Source organism: Lactuca virosa, chromosome 4 (assembly GCF_052849685.1).
Source record: "Lactuca virosa cultivar CGN04683 chromosome 4, Lactuca_virosa_CGN04683_v6, whole genome shotgun sequence".
NCBI classification, from domain to species: domain Eukaryota; kingdom Viridiplantae; phylum Streptophyta; class Magnoliopsida; order Asterales; family Asteraceae; genus Lactuca; species Lactuca virosa.
Genome location: NC_136429.1, coordinates 50,664,203 through 50,684,326, shown reverse-complemented (window position 1 = coordinate 50,684,326; position 20,124 = coordinate 50,664,203). Strand labels below are relative to the sequence as shown.

At 43.1% G+C, this 20,124-nt stretch overlaps 1 pseudogene; it reads left to right on the top strand.

The window, feature by feature from the left end:
• Positions 1 to 4,873: 4,873 nt before the first annotated feature.
• Positions 4,874 to 4,984, top strand: LOC145110058 (U6 spliceosomal RNA; annotated as a pseudogene).
• Positions 4,985 to 20,124: the final 15,140 nt, after the last annotated feature.

Sequence of the window (20,124 nt, the reverse complement as noted above, 5' to 3'; positions counted from 1 at the left end):
AAACGAAAACCATTCTGCACAGGTTGAGTATTAACCCCCTGAATCATTAAACACAAATTTCCCAGATCATTCGCGATTTCCTCATCCATAGCTTGCGTCTTCCACCTTCATGAGAACCCGGAACTATTAATTCTGTCAGAAACTAAGCATAGCTTAGCCGATTCCAATTCGTATAAGTGAGGAAACCTTTCTTGTAATGTTAAGGGGCCACACCATCTATCTTTCCAAAAAAGAATGTTAACATTCGATCCAGGAATTAATGTAAACAACTCATGATAATTAATATCGAATTCAGGGAGAGTTTTGATGGCTTTGGCAATGTTTCTCCATACGCTACCCAACGAGATTTTTGCAATATTCGTTACGGGCATGCTTTTTAAGTTATGGATACTTGTTAAGCACTCTCTCCATAAACCACCACTTTTCTCTCTAAGTCTCCACCACCATTTCGTGAGTAGAGCAATATTTTGAGCTTTTAACGTCCCTACTCCAAGTCCTCTGTTTTTTTTAATGCAACAACTTTCGACCATGATACCCAATGTATCTTTGAACCGGTATCACTCCCACTCCATAAGAACTTCCTTCTCATTTTCTCAAGTTTGTCGATGATTCCACTTGGGGCTTTGAACAAAGAAAAGTAATAAGTGGGAAGGTTGTTAAGTACTAATTTGATCAACAAATATCTACCTCCAAAAGATAAAGTTTTTGCCTTCCAAGTTGAGAGACGGGTTTGAAATTTATCAATTATCGGTTTCCAATTCTTTTTTAACGGCATATTTACCCCCACCGGGACTCCGAGATAAGTGAAAGGTAATGAGATTTTAAGGCATCCAAGTACTTTTGCTTGACTTTGAAGGTCGGAATCTGTGATTCCCATGCCCAATAAACGTGATTTGTGAAAGTTGACTTTTAATCCGGAGCATTTATAAAAGCGTTTCAGAATTCTTGCTGGATTTTTGATATTGTAATTACTCCACTTGCCCATAAAGATTGCATCGTCGGCATAGAATAAGTGGGATAGGATTGGACCACTATGTGGTAGGTTGATACCATGGACAAGGGATTTCTTCAAAGCACTCTTAATAGCAACATTTAAGCCTGCCATTGCAATTATAAAGAGGAACGATGATAATGGGTCACCTTGTTGTACTCCTTTGGTGATAGAAAACTCGTTCGTGGGTGATCCATTTTTAAGAACAGAGGCTCTAGCAGAAGAGAGACAGCCGTGTATCCATCCCCTCTATTTTTGAATGAAGCCCATTTGATCCATGATTGAGTCAAGATAGGCCCGATTTAATGAATCAAATGCTTTTTCGAAATCCACCTTGAATAAAAAGATCTTTTCTTTTGCTTTTTTAGCCCAAGTGCAAATTTCATTTATGACTAGGGGACCCTCAAATATATTTATTCCTTCGATATATGCATATTGGACTTCATCGACCACAGTTCCTACCACTCGTTTGAGTCTTGATGCAAGAATTTTAGCCACAATTTTGTACATACGACCTATTAGACTAATAGGCCTGTAGTCACCAAGATTCAATGGGTATTTAACTTTAGGAATGAGTGTAATAAATGACGACTTGCACCCCATAGCAAACATGCCATAAGATTCAAAATATGCAACAAATCGAACGATATCATGTTTCATTAGGTCCCACTTATTTCTCAACGCCTTGAATGTATATTCGTCTGGGCCTGGTGATTTGTCCCCGCCACAACTCCATATTGCATGTTTTATTTCCTCTAGTGAAAATAGTGAATCAAGAAATTCACTCTAATCTAAAGATAAAATTTTAAAATCTTCATTGATCAGTTTTGGTCTCTCTCACAAGTTTTCGTGAAATTTATTGGCAAAAAATTGGAAGGCTTCATGTTTGATATCTGCTGGTTCAGTACACCACTCCCCATTGATTAGTAATCCATATAGTCTATTTTTACGATTCTTGCTCTTGATCATGTTGTGAAAGAAGCATGTATTCTCATCCCTGTCCGTTAACCATCTAATTTTTGCTTTTTGTTGAATATCTATTTTAGCAAAGTTCTCTAATTCACAAATTTTTCTTTTACAATCCCTCCTTTCAGATCGTTTGGCCTCTGTTAAGATTCTCGTTTCAGCCGTTTCTTCAAGGTCCTCCACTCTTTTCCTTAATTGAACAAGCAAGTTTGATTCTTTCATCAAGTTTATGTTCCTCCATTTGTTGATGACCTTCCTGACATGGCGAAGTTTTGCTTTTAGGAACATATCAGGTGTGCCAAAACCCATGAAGGAGTTCCAAGCGTTTGTGAAAGTCATGTCAAAATCGTCCCTGTGTATTTAAGAATTAAAGAATCGAAAATGGGAAGGGCCAAAATCTTGATTTGCTGGCTTCAGGACAGAGGAGTGTGATCAGAGTGTTCTTGTGGCAATGCAATTATCATGGTAAGGGGTTGTTGGGAAATGAACTTCGCACAAACCAAATATCGATCCAATTTCTCAGCTTAATCCCGTCATCACACATATATGTGAAACGTTTCCCACCTAGTTTGGGTTCTTGAAGACCAGCCATTGCAATGAACTTGTTAAAATCTGCAGCAGTGGATTTACAAAACCTGGAGTTAAATCTTTCATCCTCGTTCCTTACAGCATTAAAATCCCCAATGAATATCCAGATTCCATCTATGGTTCTTTTTAGATTAAGCAGATCCATCCAAAGTTTCTTTTGTCTCCAATTGATTTTGGTCCATAAACATTAACGTTGGTTGTGACACCAGGGACTCCAATCCACTGACCTGATATTGCTAGGAAATTCTTGGATGAGAAAGATTTTGTTTTCACGAATACATGTGGGTCCCATATGCTTATGATGCCCCTGATCTGCCAACTGGGTTTACAAATTCCACTTGATAATCCGAATTACCCCAAGCACCTTCAAAATTGATGTTATTGGAGTCTGCTACCCAAGTTTCCTGTAAGCCAATGAAGTCTACTTCTTGAGAATTTTTTAGACGACGAATCCAGCCAATTTTGTAGGTTTCCCCACACCCCCTTATGTTGAGAGTTAAACAATTTTTTGTGGAATCTCACCAACACCATCACCATTATTGACAAGCTCCATGACGATTGGATCGTCCGATGTAATTTGGAATCCAACCTCCTTACCAACACGAAGAAGACTAGAAATCTCGTCAAAGTGAGAATCATTGCCAGTGGCATGAACAGAACTATGTAACGATGCAATCAAATTCAGATCAAACGAAGGAATTGCATCCGGAATTCCTAAAACTTGATGGTCTCCTCAGGCTATTGTTGAAGATGTAGGTGGAGGATTAGGAAATTGACATACCGGAATGATGGAAGGATGTGGAATCGACTTAATAATTCTTCTCCTTTTATCTACTGATCCGCCTTTATCAAAATCTGGTGGTGTCGGGTCCTTTTGAACAGGATCCGACGAAGTGGGTCATTCATCACCTCCAAGTAGTGGAATAAAGGAGTTGGGCCGGAGTGGATCGTAATAATTGGGCTCACCAGATCGATTCAACTCATTACTTACCGAGTTTGATCCATTATCAATGTTGCACGTGTTTGCCTTGGGACTGTCTATAGAATTAACTTTGATAGTCGCTTTGTCTTCATCCATGAATACATCTCCGCCACCATCACTCTCCATCGCCGGTGCCGGATTTTGGGTTTGGAAGGGGGTAGTTGCATCATCATCAACCTCTCTAATTTCACCATCTTCAGGTTCTTCCATTATTTTCCGAGGGGCTTCCCGTGTTGCTGATATAGCATCAGTATCAGTGTCTGAAGTTTCATCATTTGATGGATTAACTGAATCCATATCTACTTCATCATACAGTGTTGTTCCAGGAATGATTCCAAGTGTTATTGTCAAAAGGAGTCCAATCTCTATCAAATTCCACGACGCCAATTGTGTATAAATTGCTTCCGTATTGAATATCAATTTCCTCATTTATGATTTTCCTGTGTGAGGTAAGAATACAAACTTCCCTGTTGAAATATCGAAGACGTTCCAGTTTCCACCTAAAGTGTCGATTGCTTTTCCAAAGACTTCTGCAATACGAGCATATTTTCCTGCCGATCGAAATCTTACCGGAACTCCATGGATTCTAACCCATGCAAGTCTATCAGCCCCCGTGTCTTCAATGAATCCTCGTTTCAACCACTTGAACCATCTTTTCCAGATTGAATCATTAGCATAAAACAAATCAGCATCTTTCTGATTAATAAATTTAATTAGAATCCTTAAACCTCCAATATAGTGGACTGATCCACTTTGGTTCCCGTCTATCTCCATAATGGTGGGAATATCTGCAATCTGTTGGGCTTTGTATACTTCTCCAATCAATACTCGGTCAGCCCATTTGGAGGTTCTTTCAATAGGTATTAGATCAATCATCGGTCGTATGTTTGAGGGTGGTTCATCAGTCTTTTTGACCCACAAGTGCTTCAGCAAAAGATTTAGAGCCTCTCAGGTTCCAATTCGTGGTTTTAACAGGGTAGGTTTTAGGAACAGGAGGAGCACGCATCTGCACATGATTTCTTGTATCACCTTGTCTTTGGTACCTTGCTATGTTGACCTTTAGTATGCAATGTTCACATCTGATTCTGCTCATGTCCTTTTCTAACGTCTTTGAATCTCTCACACCTTCAAATCTGACAAAAGCGAATATTGAACCGGATCTATCCCTTTTTCCTCCAATATAGATATCGACCACCTTTCCGAATACCTGGAATAAGTGTCTAATCTTGTTCTTGTTAATGTCGTCTGGAAGATTAGAAACATAATAAGATGTGATGATTGAGTTTGTAGCCTGAAAATAGTTCCTTTTCCGGCGAACCTCCGTCTGATTATCCCCGCGACCGTCCGTCTACTTGGAGAGCATTGACATCCGATAAATTGGAACAATATAGAGAAGATTAGCATGGCCTCTGCGTAAGGATGACACACACTTATTTACCTATACTTTAAAACTTATTTACAAAAAATGGGGTTATTTAGAATATTTTTTTTTTTGAAAAAAAAAGGTGACACGTTCCCTTTCACACGATTGACATGATAAAAAAAACCAATATTCAAATCTTCACTGTAGTTATTGTTTTTTTTTTTAATATAAACTTTTTGTTTTTTTTTAGTTTTTGCTATTAATGTTCTTCAATTTTTTTTTACAATTTCATCAACAATCCGTGATGTATCTCTCTGGCACCAATTATAGCAATAACTTAGAAAATAATTAACATTTCCTTACAACAATACCATGCAATACCTCCTCTATAATTATACAAAAAAAAAAAACAAAAACAAATATATATATATATATATATATATATATATATATATATATATATATATATATATATATATCGTTAAAAAGGGAACATATATACACTCAATTTGTGTAATGCAACTTCACCATTAGCCAGCTATTTTTTAGCCCCCACGGGATCGCAACCTTTCCTATTTGAATGATGAAATTAAATGGAACATTTAGTTCACCAGGTTGATTTCCATTTCGAGGTTGCACTATTTCAGAAAAGAAGCATTAACTTCACCATTTTCACATGTTTGTTGAAACCTAGAAAAACTACCTTGTTTCATTTGTTATTATTTTTCTTTTTTTGAAAATGAAGTAGATTGCTACAATAAAGTTAAATACAATTTAATATATCTTAGTTATCATTATACAATGAATGAGAAGACAAACGGACAACAAGTTGCGCCTCTAAGCCTTTTTCTATGTTGAAGTCAATTCTTTTGAAGACTACAACCATAGATCTAGGGGATATAACATTGTTATGCATGATCCGTTGTACTCTACTAAAAAGCTCCACCGCATCCGGCGCAAGAAAATCAAACGTATCATATGCAAATGGTATGAACAAGTGTTGATTTTCTATGCACGGTTTCTCATATTTGGTGACATTGCATGTAGCAGCTTTTATTGCAGCTTATCCCGCCGTGAAACCCCTGACCCTCAAGCCTACAGGAGGGGATACCCCTGTAAGATCCACACATACGTGTTTACCTCCAACTCATCCAAAAATCAAAACGTCATCCGGTCTAAGGGTTGACCTTCCTTCTGTCGGGTGAGTCAAGAAATTCAGAAGAGCCTCTTTCTTGGTGGAAACCCCGACACGCTTACCACAACAAAAAATGTAACCTTTAGCGACGACAAAAAAACGACACAATTGATGCCCCTTGTCGTCGCTAATACCTTTAGCGACGACATGTCGTCGCTACAAGGTCGTCGCTATTACCTCGTAGCTAATACTCGTTTGTCGTCGCAAATGTCGTCGTCTCTAATACACGTCGTCGCTAAATGTCACTGTCGTCGCTATTGGCGTTGTCTCTATTGATATTCCGGCCACCGGTCGGAGTTTTTCCGGCTACTCTTCCCGGAATCAGTAGTCGTTGCAATTAAACAATGACGTCCCTAAAGGTGTCGCTGCTAATGTTTTTTTACTATTTATTTATGATATTAGTTTATATATATTATAAAATGCATATTTAATAAAAATACAGAAATAAATACATACCACATTACATAAACTATCTAATAACTCTAAAATAAACATCAAATATATCATCCATAAACTATCTAATAGATCTAAAATAACATCATCCATAACATAAAACAAGAAATATTATATGTCTTCGTCTTCCCCATCGTTGTTTTCCTCGTTGTTGACTTGGTTCTTAAACAAGCGGATAATATCTCCAATTGTCGTCACAAACGTCGGGTTTTGAAGAAAAGCATTCACATCAACATCCTACAATTAAGTCACAAGCACATTAAGTCATTAACAATTTAACAAACTATCAAACTATCAAATCACTAAATGAATTAACTCGTTTACAATTTAACAAACTATTAAACCACCAAATCATTTAAGTCTTTAACAATTTAACAAACTACCAAACTACCAAAAATTACTATAAATGCATCAAGTTCTTAAAAATATAGCAAAGCTAACAAATTCTTTAAGAATTTAACAAGTACTTGTGTTGGTTGTGGTACTTGTGACTATGACTGCCATTGGGATGGAGCACTTGTGTAACATTCCAAATTTCGAGTCCAAAAATTTCATTTTAATTAACTAAGTATAAAAGCATTCATAAGAAAACTACGTAAAAATATATCATTTCGTAAATCAACATATCATGTCTGAAAGCCCAAATCATAAAGTAGCAACATGTCATAGTACAATCCCGGAATATCTCAAGTGCGGAAAATCAATGCGTGTGTATATGATGTGCTGCTACCGCGCCAGCTCCTTCCCCTTCGATGAAGAGGTACCTGAAACCAAAACTGTAAACTGTAAGCACGAAGCTTAGTGAGTTCCTCCATCGTATCTCATACCATACAATCACATAGCATACATCCTGTCAGGAAATTCTGGGGTGCCGACCTACCCGGTACGGCCATTCTGGGGTGCCGACCTACCCATGTCAAGCCATTCTGGGGTGCCGACCTACCCGTGTCAAGCCATTCTGGGGTGCTGACCTACCCATCGGTCCTAACAACCGAACCTCGGGGACTATACCACCCCCTACTGCTACTATCACATATATCATAACATGAACATACTATCAGACATATCTGGGGTGTCCGAACTACCCTTCGGTCCTAACAACCGAACTTGGGGACTATTCCCCTCCTACTACCACTATCTGTAACACTAGTCAAAATAGGTCAATAGACAATCACATGTGATTATGCCAATCATGTAATGTGATTATGTTAAACTAGTAATGTGGTAAGAGTGTTATGTAGTTCATGATAAATTCTAATACAAATATGAACCTTCTTTATGATACAACTCAAAGTATACGTGCATACGATTCCAAAAATATAGAGAATGTTTGAATCTGACTTCGCATGAAGAAGTTATGATAAACCGAACACTGTAAATCTCTATAATAAGAGGAATTTAAAATATACTTAGAATTAGCTATTTAAGTCTAAAAGAGAGTTGTAGTACTCGTAAATACCTACGCGTGGATATAAAGAACGTCAAAAACGGAGTTCGTATGCAAAAGTTATGGCCTTCCGAAGATATCGCTGTCAGAAACCCTAATTTGACTGAACTCACGACGTGAGCATAAAAACTCACGATGTGAGGACTCAAACCGCCACATTTCGGATCTAGAAGGTGTGACGAGGCTGCTAGGGGATAACATCCAAACTCACGACGTGAACAAGGAGTTTTTCACGACGTGAGGAGTCACATGTCCACCTTCCGAAGCTAGGGACGCAAATGGCAAGTCTACGGGATGAACATGCAGGACTCACGACGTGAGCCTTATAAAACTCAGGACGTGAGGTTCTAAAATCATTACTATAAATAGCAGGTCCGACTTCAGCCATTCTTACACCTAAACTTCTTCCCTTTCTCTCCTTTGCTGAGGCCCTCTTGCATCCCGAGCCCCGACGACCTCGTACGCTGACCGTTTTTGCTTAGATAACATAAAATCACTCTACTAGGGCGAGTTTCACGGCCCCACTTTCTAATATTTCGGGGGAAAACGCATGCTAGATATTATATATATATATATGTTATTATTATGTCTATATGATAGTATATAGTTATAATAGCCGGGGTATAGTTGTTCTAAATATAATATTTTGAATATATACAACTATTATCAACTTATCAGTATGTTAATTTACTAATGTAGATCTTGAGTTATACTTAAGATTCTATATATATGTTGTGTGCGATATAGTTCCGAAGTTATATTCGGAAGATTTATATGTTAAGTTATAAAGTATGTTGCTATTAATAGTTTTATGTCAAGATAAAACTGGATATGTTATACGTTGTTATTGTTAGTTTTATGTTAAGATAAAACTTGGTATTGTTATTGATAGTTTTATGTCAAGATAAAACTAGGAACGTTATATGTTGTTATTATTGGTTTTAGGTCAAGATAAAACCTGGTTTTACTTCAAGATATAGCTGTTATACTGCCTAAATATTATGAAGTTAGGAGTAATGTTTAAAAGCATAGTCTAGTAACTTAGGGTTTTAGACATAAAGATGCTTTTGTTGTTAGAGCTATAGGAAGCTGTCAAAGTCTACATGGGTAATTGTATTCATCAACTAAGATTGGGGATCTTAGTGGAAATCCTCTGAACTGTAACCGCTAATCCCGTGTGAGCGAGGAAGCCGTGTATAATTAGTATACGGGTTGACCACCCCACTTGTGACTGTTAGCTACAGTCAACCAAAAGCAAGTGATGAACTATCCTTTTATTTGTTATTGTTCCGGCGTCGATGAAGCGTACGGTGTTGTTTCTCATGGTAAATCATGAGTGTGTTTGTTTCTCATGGTAAATTATGAGTGTGTTCTATCAGAGGTATTATGTCATAGCAGCGGTTACAGGCTCATGGTAGCAAATTGTTAGAAACATTATACTTTGTCGTATACAAGTATTAATGTTAAGTATAAGTTTCCCCTACTTATACCTTAGGATTAAGGAATGTTTAGGTATAACACTTAATTGATAAGTAAACTATTATACCTAATATACATACTAAATGTTGGAGAGTCAAAATGATACTTTCAAAAACTATACTTTTGAATGTGGAAAATGTATTATTTTATGGAGTCAAAACCTGTGGACTCACCAACTTTATGTTGACGTATTTTAAAATGCATGTGTTTTCAGGAACTTGAAAAGCTGGTATGTATTCGAACAGAAGAAGTTTTACTATTACCTTTCTGTTCGTTAAGAAGTATGCCATAGTCGGATATTATGTAATAGGTTCTAGAAAAACAGTTATGTAACTTTCAGCTATCAATAAAGGTATGTATTTTCTTTAGTACTGTTCAATGTAACTGTGATACGAAGAATAACGTTACACTACCCGGTGTTTCCGCCGATGGCTGGGGGTGTGACACTATCACATATAACATATCATGCCAGCATATAAACATATCACAACATACTGTCAGACATATCTGGGGTGTCCGACCTACCCTTCGGTCCTAACAACCGAACTCTACTACTATCACATATAACATATCATGCCAGCATATAACATATCAGGTAGTAACAAACCTGGATGATATCACAAAGACAATCATCCAACATACAACTCCTACCGGTGGGCCGGCATTGTGGCCGTAGACCCACCGCTACTGGAAGGTAACTCACCTTGAACGAGTAGCTGCTGATAATCTGTGCGGGAAATCTCTGTCTGCTGCTGCTCCGGAAATCCTCCGGCTATAATCCCCACAAAACACTTAATCAGAGTCTGATATCTATTCTTAGGGTAAAGTGACCATTTTACCCCTGACCAAGTCCAAGTCAAAGCCAAAGTCAACTTTCAGTTGACCCGACTCGCCGAGTTTGGTCGCCACCTCGTCGAGTCCCTATCTCTTCAACTGTTACTATCCACATCTCTACTCGTCGAGTTTAGCAACGACTCGACGAGTTCTCCTTCTAACACAACCCCGGATGAACCTTCATCCGACTCGCCGAGCGGTATGAACACTCGCCGAGTCCATCCTCATCCTATGAACATGTCCTGTCCTCGACTCGCAGAGTTGTATGAACAACTCGTCGAGTTCATCTTCAAGAGTTGGGAGATTGCCTTGGACTCGTCGAGTCTGTTCGTGCACTCGTCGAGTCCTATGAACTCCAGGACTATGGCTTATACCAATACGTTTGGGTCACTTCCCTGGACCCTCTAAAGCCTTTCTTTCACTCAACTGGGTCTCTTGAACCATAACAGAAAAGGGAAATCAAGCCTCGGACTCGCCGAGTCCCAAGAACGACTCATCGAGTCGATATAGTCCCAAGTCTATTTCTTCGATTTCTGGTGTACAAATCTTGTCCAAATGATAGATCTAGGTCCCTAAACTCGATCTAGCACGTAAAGTTACGAACTTTACGTGCATGCATGGGACTTTGAGCCAAAAAGGCTCTAAAAGAGGCTCTTAAGTTGCATGGGGGCTTCCATGGGTGCAAAAGCAGCCCTTTTCTGCCTTGTAACTCCTCCATGGACCTAGATCCGAAGCCTCAACCCCCAACCATGCTTGAAATCATGGTTGGTTACCAAGAATGGCTTATAAAAGCCCTAAATCTCCCCAAAAAGGGATCTAGCAAATGAACAAGCAAGGTATCGACTTTATACCTTCCAAGAACTGTAGATGATGCACAAGTTTGATTCCTCTGGCCAACCTCTTGGTTCCTCAAGCTTTTCCTTCCTTCTTGCCACCACAAACTACCAAGAATCACCAAAAAGGCCTTTAGATCTTCACAACATGACTAGGGTTCTGTATGGAGTGTTCTAGGAGCATAAAGGGGTGATGGAGGCTGTATAAGGTTGTTTAAATAGGGTGCAAACCCTCAGATTAGGGTTTTGTCCAGTCAGAGTCTACTCGTCGAGTCTGGAAGCCGACTCGACGAGTCCGTCATTTAAATCTCGGATCAAATCCGCTTCTACTCGACGAGTTGGGCCTTCAACTCGCCGAGTCCCAGCCAAAAATGTAAAATACTTAAATAAAATGCATACCAGGAACCAGGTGCTACAAATCTCCCCCACTTATTTTAGACTTCGTCCTCGAAGTCTGTTGCTCGTCCCTGGAAAAGCTCTGGGTAATGCTCCATCATCTCATCCACCGACTCCCAAGTCCATTCCGAGCCCTTCCGGTGCTGCCATTGCACCTTCACCAGCTCGACCCTCTTGTTCCTCAGATCCTTCGACTTCCGGTCGAGGATTGCTACAGGCCGCTCGATGTAATTCAGGCTGTCATTGACCTGAATATCCTCTAAAGGCACCACTGCGGAGTCGTCCACCAGGCACTTCCGCAGCTGGGAGACGTGGAAAGTGTTGTGGATCTGATTGAGTTCTGCTAGCAGGTCCATCCTGTACGCCACCTTGCCCACCCGGGCTAAAACCCTGAACGGTCCAATATACCTGGGACCCAACTTGCCCCGCTTCCTGAATCGGATGACGCCCTTCCATGGCGACACCTTTAGGAGAACCATATCCCCGACCTGAAACTCCAGGTCTGATCGGCGCTTGTCGGCATAACTTTTCTGTCGACTCTGAGCAGTCTGAAGCCTGCTCCGAACCTGCTGAATCCTCTCTGTCGTCTTGAGCACCACTTCGGTGCCCCCCATGACTCTCTGGCCAACCTCACCCCAACATATCGGGGTCCTGCACTTCCTCCCGTATAACATCTTGAAGGGAGGACGGTCAATACTCGCGTAGTAGCTGTTGTTGTACGAGAACTCAGCCAATGGGAGGTAAGTATCACAACTACCACCGAAATCTAACACACACGCCCGCATCATATCCTCCAGAGTCTGGATGGTTCGCTCGCTCTGACCATCCATCTGCGGATGAAATACAATGCTAAAGTGCAGAAGAGTACCCAGCTCGTCATGAAACTTCTTCCAAAACCTGGAAGTGAACCGCATATCCCTGTCTGAAATCACCGAAACTGGCACCCCGTGCCTCGCCACCACCTCCCTGATGTAGATATCGGCCAACCTTTCGGCCGAAATACTCTCCTGAATCGGAATAAAATGGGCGCTCTTGGTCAATCGATCGACGATGACCCAAATCGAATCTACGCCTCGCGCGGTCCTGGGAAGTTTGGTGATAAAATCCATGGTAATATCCTCCCACTTCCACAGGGGAATATCCAACGGCTGCATCTTGTCGTGCGGCCTCTGGTGCTCGGCCTTGACCTTCCTGCAGGTCAAGCACCGCTCCACATACCATGCTACATCCCGCTTTAGGCAGGGCTACCAATAGTCAAGACGAAGATCTCTATACATCTTCGTCGCTCCGGGATGGATAGAAAAACTGGATTTGTGCGCCTCATCCATCAATGTCTGGCACACGCCTCCATGATAGGGGACCCACACCCAACGGTGAAGAGTCAGTAACCCTCGGTTATCATAGTCGAAGGAGGAAACTTGTCCCACTATACGCTCACTCTTCCGATGTTCCTCCTTCATAGCCTCCTGCTGGGCCTCCCGGATATGCTCCAACAATGGAGTCACTACTGTCATCCACATGCAAGTATCTCTAATCGGCGCTGCCTTACGGCTAAGCGCGTCGGCCACCACATTGGCCTTCCATGGGTGGTAAAGGATCTCGCAATCATAATCCTTCACTACGTCCAACCATCGGCGCTGCCTCATGTTCAGATTTGGCTTATCCATGAGGTATCTCAAACTCTTGTGGTCCGTGTAGATGGTACAACGGACCCCATACAGGTAATGACGCCAAATCTTGAGGGCGAACACAACAGCTCCCAACTCCAAATCATGTGTCGGATAGTTCGCCTCGTGAGGCTTTAGCTGCCTCGAAGCGTAGGCGATGACATGCCCTCTCTGCATCAATACCGCGCCCAAACCTGAAATAGACGCGTCGCAATACATAACAAAATCATCTACGCCCTCTGGTAGGGCTAAGATCAGCGCCTCGCACAATCTCTGTCTCAGTGTCTCAAACGCTGCCTGCTGCTCAGGCCCCCAACGAAAGACTACAGTTTTCTTCGTCTGCAGCGTCAAGGGTACGGCTATCTTGGAGAAATCCTGGATGAATTTCCGATAGTAGCCGGCTAATCCCAGGAAACTCTGAATCTCGGATGGAGAATTCAGAATTTCCCATCTCATCACGGCCTCCACCTTGGCCGGGTCGACCAGAATACCGTTTTGGTTGACAAGGTGCCCAAGAAACTGCACCTCGCGCAACCAGAACTCACACTTGGAGAACTTGGCGTACACGTTCTCTTTCCTCAGAGTATCCAAAACCTCTCGCAGATGCTCCTCATGCTGCTCCTGCGTCTTGGAATAGACCAAGATGTCATCAATGAAAACTATCACGGACCGATCCAGCATTGGTCTACACACACGGTTCATGAGGTCCATGAATGCGGCAGGAGCATTGGTGAGCCCGAAAGGCATCACGACGAACTCATAGTGGCCATAACGCGTCCGAAACGCAGTCTTCTGCACATCCTCCTCTCTGACCCTCATCTGATGATACCCTGAACGCAAATCAATCTTGGAGAACCAAGATGCTCCCTGTAGATGGTCAAAGAGGCCATCAATCCTCGGGAGTGGGTAACGGTTCTTCACCGTTACCTTATTCAGCTCCCTATAATCTATACACATCCGATGCGACCCGTCCTTCTTTTTCACGAACAGAATCGGGGATCCCCAGGGTGAACTACTCGGTCTAATGAATCCCTTGTCTAACAGCTCCTGCAGCTGTGTAGACAACTCCTGCATCTCGGGAGGAGCCAACCGATACGGTGCCCCGGCTATCGGAGCCGCACCAGGGACTAGTTCGATCCTGAACTCCACCTGCCGCTCCGGAGGTATCCCAGGAAGCTCCTCTGGGAACACATCGGCGTAGTCCCGTACCACTGGAACATCGCTCACCGTCGCCTTACCCACCTCCCGGGTATCCATAACATAGGCGACATACCCAGCACAGCCCTGCTGAAGGTAGCGTTTAGCCTTCGCTGCTGAACATAATGTGGGTCCACGCTGTGGCCTCTCGCCGTGAATCACCAACTCTCCCCACTTGGGGTCCTGACTCGCACTAACTGCTGTGTGCAGTCTATCACCGCCCCATTAGGGCTCAACCAATCCATGCCTATAATCACCTTGTTCCCACGCAACGAAATGGGAACCAAGTCTACCAGGTAGCGCTCCTCGAATAGCCTTAGAACATAATCTCTGAAAACCGCCGATGCTCGCACCGATCGGTCGTCCGCAATCTCGACCTCTAGTGGGCAATCCAACATACCCGAGGACTCAGGAAACTTCTTGTTGAGCGCAAGAGAAACAAAAGATCGAGTGGCACCTGAATCAAACAACACCTGTATCGGAATACCGTTCACATGGAACGATCCTAAACATGTATATACAGAGCATATATCAATATCATAAACATCATATAAATAGATCAGAGGGGAAGAATCATACCCGTGACCACATCAGGTGCGGCGCGTGCCTCCTCGGTAGTCAACTGGAAGGCCTGGTTCCTCACCACTGGAGCCTCTGCCTTGCCATGCCGGCCATCAGTAATCCGCAGGGTCGCTGGAGCTGGCGCTGCTGCTGTCAGCTGGGGGCAATTGGCCTTCTTATGGCCCCTCTGGTTGCAGTGGAAACACAGCAACTCGGATGCCTGAATAGTGGGTGCAGGGGCGGTACAATCCCTGCTGAAGCGCACCGTCTTGCCGCACTTGTAGCAGCCCGACAATCCCAACCTACACGCTCCCTCGTGCGGCCTGCCGCATTTCCTGCAGCGACCCTGTCCTGACTGGCCTTTCGGCCTACCATCTGATCCCTTGGGCTTCTTCCCCGAAGCCCCAGTCATTTGCCCCTCCTCTACCTTCATCTTTCGGATATGCTCCAGATCAATCTCCCTCTCCCTTGCCCTGGCAATCATGGAATCCAGGGTAGGGCAAGCTGAAAAACTAACATGCTCCCGAATGTCAGCTCGCAACATGTCATGGTAGCGGGTCCTCCTCATGTCCTCATCTCCCGCATATTGGGGCACCAATAACGCCCTCTCCCGGAACTTGGCGGTGATCTCCGCCACTGTCTCAGTCGTCTGTCTCATATCCAGGAACTCCCTGGCCAACTGCTGAAGCTCCACCGCAGGTGCGAACTCAACCCTGAACCGGGTCACAAAATCTGGCCATGTCATAGCCTCAACAGCCGAGGCTCCCAGAGAGTCACCAACCGACTCCCACCAATCTCTGGCCCTGTCTCTCAAACACCTTGCTGCATATCTCACCTTCGACCCCTCGGGGCAGAAGCTGGTCAACTGTGCAGACTCAATGTCTGCAATCCACCACCTGGCCGCAATGGGGTCCTTCACCCCATGGAAATCCGGCGCACCACTGCCCCTGAAGTCCTTAAAGGACAGTGTGCGTGATCCTGACTGGCTGTTCGCCATGTCGCTCCTGAACGCCCGGAGGCGATCCTCCATCAGCTCGACAATCCCTTCCTTGATCCACCCAAAGATGACCGGGGTCGCATCAGGGATGCCTCTGGTGATCTCGGACGCGATGAACTCGCGTAGCCTCTCATCCACTGGTTCGGAACCTGAACCCGAACCCGATCCCTCTCCTGAACTGCCAACTGCTGGCCTCGGATGTAGTACCACCATTTTGCAATACATAATGACAACCGACAGTGATACTGATACATCTAGAGGAATCACATCCATCATAAGTTCCCTGGTCTTGCCTCAGCCTTCCTCGATTCAAGTACGGATCCTCTGCTTTTAGTAGTACGGGCCCATACTACCTTCCACATCTATCCGTACTTTCCTCAAGAACCGCCTCGACTCCACCAAGCCCCTTCTACTACTACTGCTCTCTGCTACTCTCATCCTAGGCTTGCCCTAGGGTAATCACCAACCCACTCTCTGCCATCAGCTGCATAAGAAGTCCCTGCTTTATTCCCCTAACTAGCTCGCGAATACTATTACATATTACTCAGACTAGATAATTCTTCGAATGAGAGATCCTACCCTACAACGGTTGGACTCAAACAAGAGCTGCGAAATAGAGCTAGACCTAACCTTCTGAAATTATTTAGTCCTTGCAATATGTAACTTAACATATTCGTTTACTAGTTAGTGAAAGACAACTAGAACTCCTAAAAGCACAAAGCAAGCAGCATTCGGGCGTTGAGTACACATAATCAAGCATATACTACTCTGGCTATCATACTGACTAATCTGTACTAGCATGCAGTTCTCAATAAGCTGGAACACATAAAGCAGGCACATAAGGCATCATTCCTAGATCCTTAGTCCTATTCTAACATGTTGTTCTACTGAAGCAGATAAACATAACATAAACTCGTATGGGTACTTTGGGGAATACTTACTTGAGCTCGGCCGGTCGCGCACATCACACACCTTGTTCTTTCTTAACACTTTTAACTTAGCTTTTTAGAAAACCATTTTCTTTGTAAGAACCTTTCAATTCCTCGGTTTGAGTCCAGACACCCCCGAGGGTGTGTCCGAATCCCTCAAACCAAGGCTCTGATACCAACTTGTAACATCCCAAATTTCGAGTCCAAAAATTTCATTTTAATTAACTGAGTATAAAAGCATTCATAAGAAAACTACGTAAAAATTTATCATTTCGTAAATCAACATATCATGTCTGAAAGCCCAAATCATAAAGTAGCAACATGTCAGAGTACAATCCCAGAATATCTCAAGTGCGGAAAATCAATGCGTGTGTGTATGATGTGCTGCTACCGCGCCAGCTCCTTCCCCTTCGATGAAGAGGTACCTTAAACCAATAATGTAAACTGTAAGCACGAAGCTTAGTGAGTTCCCCCATCGTATCTCATACCATACAATCACATAGCATACATACTGTAGGGAAATTCTGGGGTGCCCGACCTACCCGGTACGGCCATTCTGGGGTGCCGACCTACCCGGTACGGCAATTTTGGGGTTCCGACCTACCCATGTCAAGCCATTCTGGGGTGCTGACCTACCCGTGTCAAGCCATTTTGGGGTGCTGACCTACCCATCGGTCCTAACAACCGAACCTCGGGGACTATTCCACCCCCTACTGCTACTATCACATATATCATAACATGAACATACTATCAGACATATCTGGGGTGTCTGAACTACCCTTCGGTCCTAACAACCGAACTTGGGGACTATTCCCCTCCTACTACCACTATCACATATAACATATCATGCCAGCATATAAACATATCACAACATACTGTCAGACATATCTGGGGTGTCCGACCTACCCTTCGGTCCTAACAACCGAACTCTACTACTATCACATATAACATATCATGCCAGCATATAACATATCAGGTAGTAACAAACCTGGATGATATCACAAAGACAATCATCCAACATACAACTCCTACCGGTGGGCCGGCATTGTGGCCGTAGACCCACCGCTACTGGAAGGTAACTCACCTTGAACGAGTAGCTGCTGCTAATCTGTGCGGGAAATCTCTTTCTGCTGCTGCTCCGGAAATCCTCCGGCTATAATCCCCACAAAACACTTAATCAGAGTCTGATATCTATTCTTAGGGTAAAGTGACCATTTTACCCCTGACCAAGTCCAAGTCAAAGCCAAAGTCAACTTTCAGTTGACCCGACTCGCCGAGTTTGGTCGCCACCTCGTCGAGTCCCTATCTCTTCAACTGTCACCATCCACGTCTCTACTCGTCGAGTTTAGCAACGATTCGACGAGTTCTCCTTCTAACACAACCCCGGATGAACCTTCATCCGACTCGCCGAGCGGTATGAACACTCGCCGAGTCCATCCTCATCCTATGAACACGTCCTGTCCTCGACTCGCTGAGTTGTATGAACAACTCGTCGAGTTCATCTTCAAGAGTTGGGAGATTGCCTTGGACTCGTCGAGTCTGTTCGTGCACTCGTCGAGTCCTATGAACTCCAGGACTATGGCTTATACCAATACGTTTGGGTCACTTCCCTGGACCCTCTAAAGCCTTTTTTTCACTCAACTGGGTCTCTTGAACCATAACAGAAAAGGGAAATCAAGCCTCGGACTCGCCGAGTCCCAAGAACGACTCGCCGAGTCCATATAGTCCCAAGTCTATTTCTTCGATTTCTGGTGTACAACTCTTGTCCAAATGATAGATCTAGGTCCCTAAACTCGATCTAGCACGTAAAGTTACGAACTTTACGTGCATGCATGGGACTTTGAGCCAAAAAGGCTCTAAAAGAGGCTCTTAAGTTGCATGGGGGCTTCCATGGGTGCAAAAGCAGCCCTTTTCTGCCTTGTAACTCCTCCATGGACCTAGATCCGAAGCCTCAACCCCCAACCATGATTGAAATCATGGTTGGCTACCAAGAATGGCTTATAAAAGCCCTAAATCTCCCCAAAAAGGGATCTAGCAAATGAACAAGCAAGGTATCGACTTTATACCTTCCAAGAACTGTAGATGATGCACAAGTTTGATTCCTCTGGCCAACCTCTTGGTTCCTCAAGCTTTTCCTTCCTTCTTGCCACCACAAACTACCAAGAATCACCAAAAAGGCCTTTAGATCTTCACAACACGACTAGGGTTCTGTATGGAGTGTTCTAGGAGCATAAAGGGGTGATGGAGGCTGTATAAGGTTGATTAAATAGGGTGCAAACCCTCATATTAGGGTTTTGTCCAGTCAGAGTCTACTCGTCGAGTCTGGAAGCCGACTCGACGAGTCCGTCATTTAAATCCCGGATCAAATCCGCTTCTACTCAACGAGTTGGGCCTTCAACTCGCCGAGTCCCAGTCCAAAAATGCAAAATACTTAAATAAAATACATACCAGGAACCAGGTGCTACAACTTGTACTCGCTATAGAAGCAGGTTTAGGCCCAATGCCTCTCACATGCTATGCCAACCCGAAATTTCTATCTTGTAAAGCCATTCAATTCAATCAAAAGTCAAACTTATTTCTGCTATCTTTTAGCATTGTTAAGGGTCTGTTTGAGTGTTCTAAGCCTAGTACATTCAAGGATTGTTTGTTAGGACGTGTTAACTAAAGGTCATCGTGTTGCATTCGAGCTGGAAACTCCATCACAAGGAGTTTACGGCCGCAAACTAGAGTTTACAGCCATAAACTCTTGGCAGCCGTGAACCCTTCCCTACATCATATACTTCCTTCATTATTTCTTCATTTATCACATCTTCAAGTCGAGAAAACTCATTATCTCTCAAGTATCATCAAGAACACTTCCATTTCTCTTCAATATTGTAAGTGATTCTTCCATTGTTTCTTGATATCTTTCTTGATCTTGTTAAACCCATTGATTTCATCCATGAATTCAACTCTTTTGGGATAGATCTTCAAATCATCATCCTTTTCATCAAGAACACCAAGAACACATACTAGTTTCTTGGGCCGTAAACACCCTAAAGACCTCCAAAGTGTGAGTATCTCTTCTATCATCAAGTTATCCATAAGAAACACTTGATTCCTAGCCATGAAACAAACAATAAGTGCATGATCTTCAAGAGTTTACGGCCGTAAACTCTTCCTTTGGCCGTAAACCCTTCATAAGATCATAGTTTGGCCGTAAACACATCCTTGTGTGGCCGTAAACCCTCTCATGGCCGTGAACTC